The sequence below is a fragment of the Trichosurus vulpecula genome, chromosome 3, assembly GCF_011100635.1.
Source record: "Trichosurus vulpecula isolate mTriVul1 chromosome 3, mTriVul1.pri, whole genome shotgun sequence".
Classification (NCBI taxonomy): domain Eukaryota; kingdom Metazoa; phylum Chordata; class Mammalia; order Diprotodontia; family Phalangeridae; genus Trichosurus; species Trichosurus vulpecula.
Window position 1 is genome coordinate 410,893,546 of NC_050575.1, and position 7,669 is coordinate 410,901,214.

Below are 7,669 nucleotides of genomic sequence, written 5' to 3' on the forward strand. Positions count from 1 at the left end.
TTGATGTTACTGTATACAATGTTCTCCTGGTTCTGCTCACTTCACTCAGCATCAGTTCATGTAAGTCTTTCCAGGTTTTTCTGAAATCGTTCTGTTCATCATTTCTTATAGCACAATAGTATTCCACTATAGTCATATAACACAACTTGTCCAGCCATTCCCCAGTTGATGTGCATCCCCTCAATTTCTAATTCTTTGCTCCCACAAAAAGAGCTGCTATAAATATTTTTGTACAAATAGGTCCTTTTCCCTTTTATTGGATGTCTTTGGGATAAAAACCTAGCAGTGGTATTGCTGGATCAAAGCGTATCTAGCAGATTCTTTAACTAACTAACTAACTAGCAAACTAATGAACTAACTAGTCCAGGAATGTGGTGCCTGGTCTGACTCTGTGCCCAAACACTCCCCTGCCCTCTGTTTGTCCACAGCCCCATAGCTTGTCTTTTCTGACCATGACAAAGAAGTCTTGGAGTCAAGTCCAGTGTCAGTCCCAGGACAAGGCCCTGGTCACTGCAGAGGCTCAGACAATGCCACTTGGAATGAAATGCATGAGGAGAGAGATGCTGCCTGCATCTGTTCTCCTGCCAAGTCTGGCTGGCCTTGCTGATGGGAAGCTGTGGCATGAGAGGGGAACCCAGCCTTCACTGAGCTCTGGGAAGGGCTCTCACTCACCAGCACCTACCCCTGGGCTAACACCCTCATTGATCAGGCCACAGTGACTCCAAGCAGCCTGTGCTCCTGCATGTCCTAGAGAGAAATGAGTATCCTTCTGCCAGGTACTGGAATGCCCTGGACAGTCAGAGATGCCCTGGCAGAAAAACCAGGTCCCTTACTGTTCCTCTCCCTCCTAATGGGTCAAGGCCTGGGGTCTAGGGATGGGCCTTGGTTATGATCAATCTATAGGTAGTCAAGGAGCATTGGTTAAGTGCCTGCTATGTACTGGGCACTGAGGATTCAAAGGTAAAGGACAAAAGGTAAAAGAGCCTGTCCTTGAGGGTTGCACAGTCCATACAAACAACTGGCTACAGACAAACTATAGACAGGATAGACAGAAGGCCATGGACAGTGCAGGGCCTGGTATGAAGAGGAATCAGGAAGGCTGCTCAAAGAAAGTGAGGTGTTAGCTGGATCTGAAGGAATCCAGGAAAGCCAGGAGGTCAGAATGAGGAGGGAGGACATGCCAGACATGAGGAACAGCCAGGGCAAAGGCATGTTGTTGGGAGATGAAATATCTGGTCCAGAAAAAAAAGAAGACTGTGCATATAATCAGATGATTTGAATTCAAATCCTGGTTCTACCACTATTTTGACTTTTATTTATTTGACTTTTCTCAGGCTCAGTTTTCTCATAGAGACATAGATGGACAGATGACAGATAAATGGGGACAGATAGATAATAGGTAGGTAGATAGATGGATAGATAGATAGAGAGGGATAATAGATAACAGATAGCTAGCTAGCTAGATACACACACACATATATACATACATAGATGGATAAAGAGACGATTCATTTAGGACCCAGTTCTAGGCACTGTATTAAACACTGGAGATACAAATTGATCCCCTCTCAAGGAGATCACATTCTAATGGGGGAAGACAACACAAAGGACCTGTAAAGCAGGGGGGTGCGTGAGGTGATCCAGTAAGTGGATGGGGCTGGGCCCCAGCAAGAGAAAGCCAAAGCCCAGCTCTCCGAGCCAAGGGACCAGAGGCAGAGTTGGGGCCGCCTTTAGAGAGTAGATGGGAGGCATGGTGGGAGTAGAGAAGAGGTGAGAAACAGGCCTCTAAAATGAGAGGAGTAGCCTTGGTCACATCTAAGGCCCCTTCCAGTTCTAGGTCTGTGACCCTATGAGAAGGAGCCCCCAGAATTCCCTCAACAGACATCCTGCTCCTCCCTGTCCCACCTCCAAACAGGCTGCTTGTGTCCCCAAGCCCTGAAAGCCTGGGAGCAGAGTGGCAGAGGTGGTGAGCTGCCTGATGGTTGCAGGCTTTCATTCTCTGCTGTTTCCTCACCCCGCCCCCATACCTCGCTGAGTGGCCTCTGCAGTCCACGTTTCCCCAGCAGCTCTGAACAGGATGAGTGAGCCATCAGGACCCCATGCAAGACCTTTCAAAGGCCATTCACGGCTCCAGTTCTGATTGGTCACAGGACCTGGGTGACAAGAAGGCAGGTCCCAGAGATACCCAGGATGCCAGCCCTTCTCTCTAGGAGCTAAGGGAGCGGAACCCAAGGCAACAAGAGACACATTTCTCAAACACACAGGAAGGCGGCTTCCCAATCCAAGATCCAAACCTTAGATCTGGGATGGACCTTGGTGACCACCCCACCCCCTTTTTAACATAGGGGGAAACTGAGACCAGGAAGGTGACAAGTAACTTCCTCAATGCCACAAGGCAGTGGGAATCAGAGGCAGGATTGGAACCAGGGTCCTACCCTTCCCCCCACAACCATGTCCCAGGAACGGCAGGATCTCGCACTGGGTGCCAAGTAGCATCCTTGCTATCATAAGACAACACATTTGGGGCATTTGGGGTCCAGTATAGAACTGCCTTCCCCTGCCATGTGTGCACACACACACAGTGGAGCCACATACATATGTACATACACCACACACAGGCACATACAGGCGCACACATATACATACTTACACCATACATGCACATACACACATTCACACATATACACAAATATACAGCACACATATACCATACACACCACACTCATACACACCACACACTCACACACATCTGACCACATATACACAAATAATCAAATACCACCCACATGCATACTCAAATCACGTACACTCACAAACACACATTGATGCACACACACTCATACACATACACATACCACATACATACACATATCACACACTCACATACACACAATACAAACACAGTCACCCCTTGCATCCCTATTCATACACATATACACACATACCACAGTGACATCATATATACTGCATACTCACAAACACATACATACACCACATACATTCACATATATCTTCATACAAAATATACCACACATACTCACATATATCACGCACTTAACAAACACATACCACACATGTACCAATATACACCATACCCATGCACACACACACATATATACAAACTACACAAAAACACACAAACACACATCACACCCCACCCATGTCCACTCTGGGGGACTCACAAAGTGTCCAGTGTGGGGATAAGTGGCATGCTCACCCAGTTGGGCTGTCCCCTTCATTGCCTACAATGTCAAGATCTTTAAAAAATGAGGCCCTGGCCTCCTCGCACCTCCCTGCCTCCTCAGTCCTGTCCCCTGGGAAGCTCTAATTTGCCTGCAGAGCCAAAGCAGCCACTCGTGTCTCATCTATCTGCTGGAATGAAGCAGAGGGCAGCCCCCACCTTCCTGCTCCACCTCCGTCTCTCCACCAATCTGAAGATTCAGGATACTTCAAGCCAATTTTAATCACGGAGCTAAATGGAGTTGATTACAAGGAGGGAGCCTGAGCCTGCATTCAGGGCCACCTGTCCTAGGAAAGGCTTGCTGGAAGCTCTTATCCTCTGTTGTCTCTGCCTTTCAGCCAATTTGTACGGAGAAGGTGCCTCGAAATGTCAGGGCTGGAAGGAATTTCCCAGAGGAGGTATACTGCCCTCCTCCTCCAGGCAAGCCCCTCCCAATTGGGGCCAGGTGGGAGAGTCTATCATTAATACTAGGAAGCAGGATCCTACAGTCCCACTGTGGAATCAGGGCATGTGCTGTCTTCTTAAAAACAACAGAGATTGGGGGTGGGCAGTGGGCGGGGGAAGGAGACAGAGAAAGACTGAAAGAAGCAACAAGAGAGGGACACTGAGATATAAAGAGACAGAGATAAATTAGAAAGAATTTTTGATCAAGGGGGAAAGAGAGGGAGGGAGGGAGAGAGAGAGAGAGAGAGAGAGAGAGAGAGAGAGAGAGAGAGAGAGAGAGAGAGAGAGAGAGAGAGAGAGAGAGAAAACAGAGATGTAGAGAACTGTCAGTATTGGAGATGGAGAGAGTCAGAGCTTGAGGCAGAGAGAGGCTGAGCCCAGAGTCCTGCAAGCAGCTTATTCATGGTCATGCCCCCAGGGTGTCTGATTATGGCTTCCTACTAGAGGAGCAGCCTAGAACCCGTCGTCTCTGTGTCAGGGCTGGGTTCTGTGCACTGCTAACTTATCCAACTTCCCAAGATCATCTGGAATGCTGATCAGATCCTCCATGAAATGCCAGTTATTGCCTAATACATATTTTGAATTAACAATGCAAATATACTTAATCCTGGATGCGAATAACTCTACACTGGGACAGTCTATTCCTGCCAAATTTTAGATAAATTAATTATTCCCTCTATTCTCAGAGAGAAAAGTGCTGTGCTTTAACTGAATAATCAAAGGCCAGTTTTAGGAAAAGTCAGAAAGTTTCCTTGGGGAGGCTTTCCTGATGCCCCCCGCCCCAGCCGCCACAGATGCGCACTCTCATCTCCCAGGAGCTCTGGCTCCCCTCTCATACGGGTCTGGATCAATGGCTTTCCAGACTGGTCCCAAAATAGAATGTGAATCTGGGAGTCTTCTCCTCCTTAGCCTTCTTGGCCCCTCTGTAATATTTGACACAGCTGACCACATCCTCCTGGAGAATCTCTCCTGTCTGGTTCTCCTAACATGGCTCTCCTGGTTCTCTCCTACCTTGCTGACCCCTCCTCCTCAGTCTCCTTTGCTCCCTCTTCATTCTGCTCCTGTCCCTGAAGCGTTGGTCCTCAGGGCTCAGGCCTATGTCCTCTGCTTTCTTACTGGGTGAACTCATTAAGTTCCCTGAGTTCAACTGTCAACGGTGTTCATATGTTAAGCTTATGGCTTGCACCTGGCACTGTGTTGGCTGCTGGGCATACGAAGGAAACAAAACAAAAAGGATTCTCCAAGAACATAAGCTCCTTGAGGCAAGAGGCTGCCTCAGTTTTGTCTTTGTCTTCCCCAATGCCTAGCACAGTGCCTTATCCTCAGTATATGCTTAATAGACGCTTGCCTTCTTGAATAGAATTCATAGCCTCTATGGAAAGTTGAGAGTTGCTCAGATGGAGGCAGATCAGGAGTCCAGGAGCACAAGGATGGGTAGGGCCATTGCATTCTCATTCATCTTTGTTTAAAAACAATCCTATCAACAAAAACTGAATCTCCCTCCAACCTCCCAAATTTCCAATGGAAAAAGAAAAAAAAAACTTTTTAACAAATATGCATAATGAAGCAAAACATTTTCACATTGGCCATGTCCAAACATGCATGTCTCAGTTTCTACTGTAAGTCCATCCTCTCTCTGTCCAGAGGTAGGCAGCAGCGTGCTTCGTTGGTCTTCTGGAATCAAGGTTGGACTTTGCCTTGATCAGAGCTTCTAATTCGTTCAGTTGTTTGTCTTTACAATATTATGGTTATTACATAAGCTATTCTCTCATTTCTTTTCATTGCACCCTGCATCAGTTCATGTAAGTCTTCCTAGGCTTCTATGAAACCATTCCCTCCATCATTTCTTACAGCCCAATAGTATTCCCCAGCATTTATATACCAAGACTTGTTCAGCCATTCCCTGACTCATGGGCATCCTCTCGTTTCAACAATCCGGCTAGCAGCTGCTGTGGGGGTGGGGGTGGTGTGGAATCAAAAACAACCAGCTCACAGCCAAAGCCCAGGTTCTTTTGATTGGCTTTACTAAGGAAAGCAATGTTAAGGGGTTGACAATCTTACTTTAATTCAGCACACAAATACCATTCACTTAGTTCAGGGGAAAAATCCAGCACTCTGAACTTCAGAGCAAATACAAAGAAATTACAAACATCGATAGACAGGCCAAATACAATTCATGGTTACCAAGATCTAAGTCCAGTCCAGGAGCTCATAACAACGGCTGGCCCAGAGTCACTCCCACCACCACGCCTGTGGGTCAGAACTTCAGAAAAGAAAAGACAACCCCTGGTTTTATATCTTTTTCAGGGTCAAGGGTGAGTCACACATGTGACTCACACATGTGACCTAAAATCATCACAAAAATGCTACTTAGACCCACATGGTCTAAAAGTCTCTGATATCACAAACATGTCACTCAAACCCATGTAAACTAGGTTTTCCCTTGAGGCAAGGAGGTTGTCAAGGGCTCCTAATATCATCAAGGAAATAAAGGCCAAACTCTTCAAAGGCATTTGGTTGAACTAAGTGCCAAAAGCCCATTTTGATTGCCAACACACCTCTTGACTTTCCAGTTCTTTGTTACCACAAAAAGAATTGCTGGTACTCAGTCCATTGTGCTCCGAGGACTTTGGAGAGAGAGGCGTGGGTGGCTTTTGTCACTTGGGACCAGACCGACCAAGGGAAGTACAGAGAGAGGCGAACAAAGAAAGAGGAGATAGCAATGAAAGTGGTTAAGGAATGTCTCAAGATTTGTCAAAGGCCCTGAAAGAAGCCACAAAAGAGGTTCACACCCAGGCTGAGAATGTGGAATTCCTGAAGAATTTCCAGAAGGCCTCAAGATGATGATGTCTTCTCTGTATCACATCTATTTGGCCTTGGAAGAGGAGCTGGAGCTCAATAAGACCCACCTTGCCATCACCCCCATCTACTTCCCTGAGGAGTTAAACCACACACCTGCTCTGCAGCAGGACATGGAGTTCTGGTATGGCCCCCAGTGGAGGAAGGACATCCCATACACTGCAGCCACGGAGAAGTATGTGAATCAGTTTCGTGACCTGGGCCACACGGAGTCCGAGGTGCTGGTGGTCCACGCCTACACACGTTACCTGGGGGACCTCTCTGGGGGTCAGATCCTTAAGGAGATTGCCCAGAAGTCCCTGAGGCTCCCCAGCACAGGGGAAGGGGTGGCATTCTTCAATTTCCTGGCCATTGCCAACACCACTAAATTCAAGTAGCTTTACTGGTCCTGGATGAACACCATTGAGATGATCCCAGCCACCAAGAAGGTGGTGGAGGAGGCACAGACATCCTTCCTCCTGAACATCCAGATGTTTGAGGAGCTGCAGGAGTTGTCCAAGAACCAGGAGAACAGAAACATTTCTGGGAAGCAGGAGCTTCAAAAAATAGCTGGCAACAAAGAACAAGGCCCAGCTTCCACAGAGACCGCTGCCCCAAAACACCAGCAAAGTCTCCTGTCCCACTTGCCCCTCCTCTGTTGGAGCCTCACCCTCTCCATCATGTTCACTCTCACTGTGGGGTTCTATGCCATATGAATGAAACAGAAAAGATATTTTGGGGCGACCTCCTGCGGCCTCCCCTACTGAGCCTACAGACTGCTTCCAGTCCATGAAAATTCACTCAATGGACCTTCTCAGGTCACTGTGGGTCAGGTTCCCCTTCACTGGAAAATATGGTGAGAAGCCCTACACTGACCCAAAGCACCTCTGGCCTGAGGAACTTGAACTTTTAAAGGGGCCTCAGTGGCTGCCCACAGATGTAGCACTCTCCCATCTCCTACCAAGAACCCCCTGAAGAGACCGAACTTCTAGCCCTGAGAAATGACCTGTTGAACCTAGCCCCTGGCCCCCCACCTCCTGTGTTCCTGTTTGACCCAGGAGTGACCACTTTCCCTTTGGCCTGTAGACTGGTTTTCACATTTGCATTTCAGAATGTTGTGTCTTGTTAGAAACCAGTTTTATTTGG

The 7,669-nt window shown here is 47.6% G+C and overlaps 1 pseudogene; it reads left to right on the forward strand.

The window, feature by feature from the left end:
- Window positions 1-6,424: 6,424 nt before the first annotated feature.
- LOC118842782 lies at window positions 6,425-7,239 on the forward strand (annotated as a pseudogene).
- The last annotated feature ends 430 nt before the right edge of the window (window positions 7,240-7,669 follow it).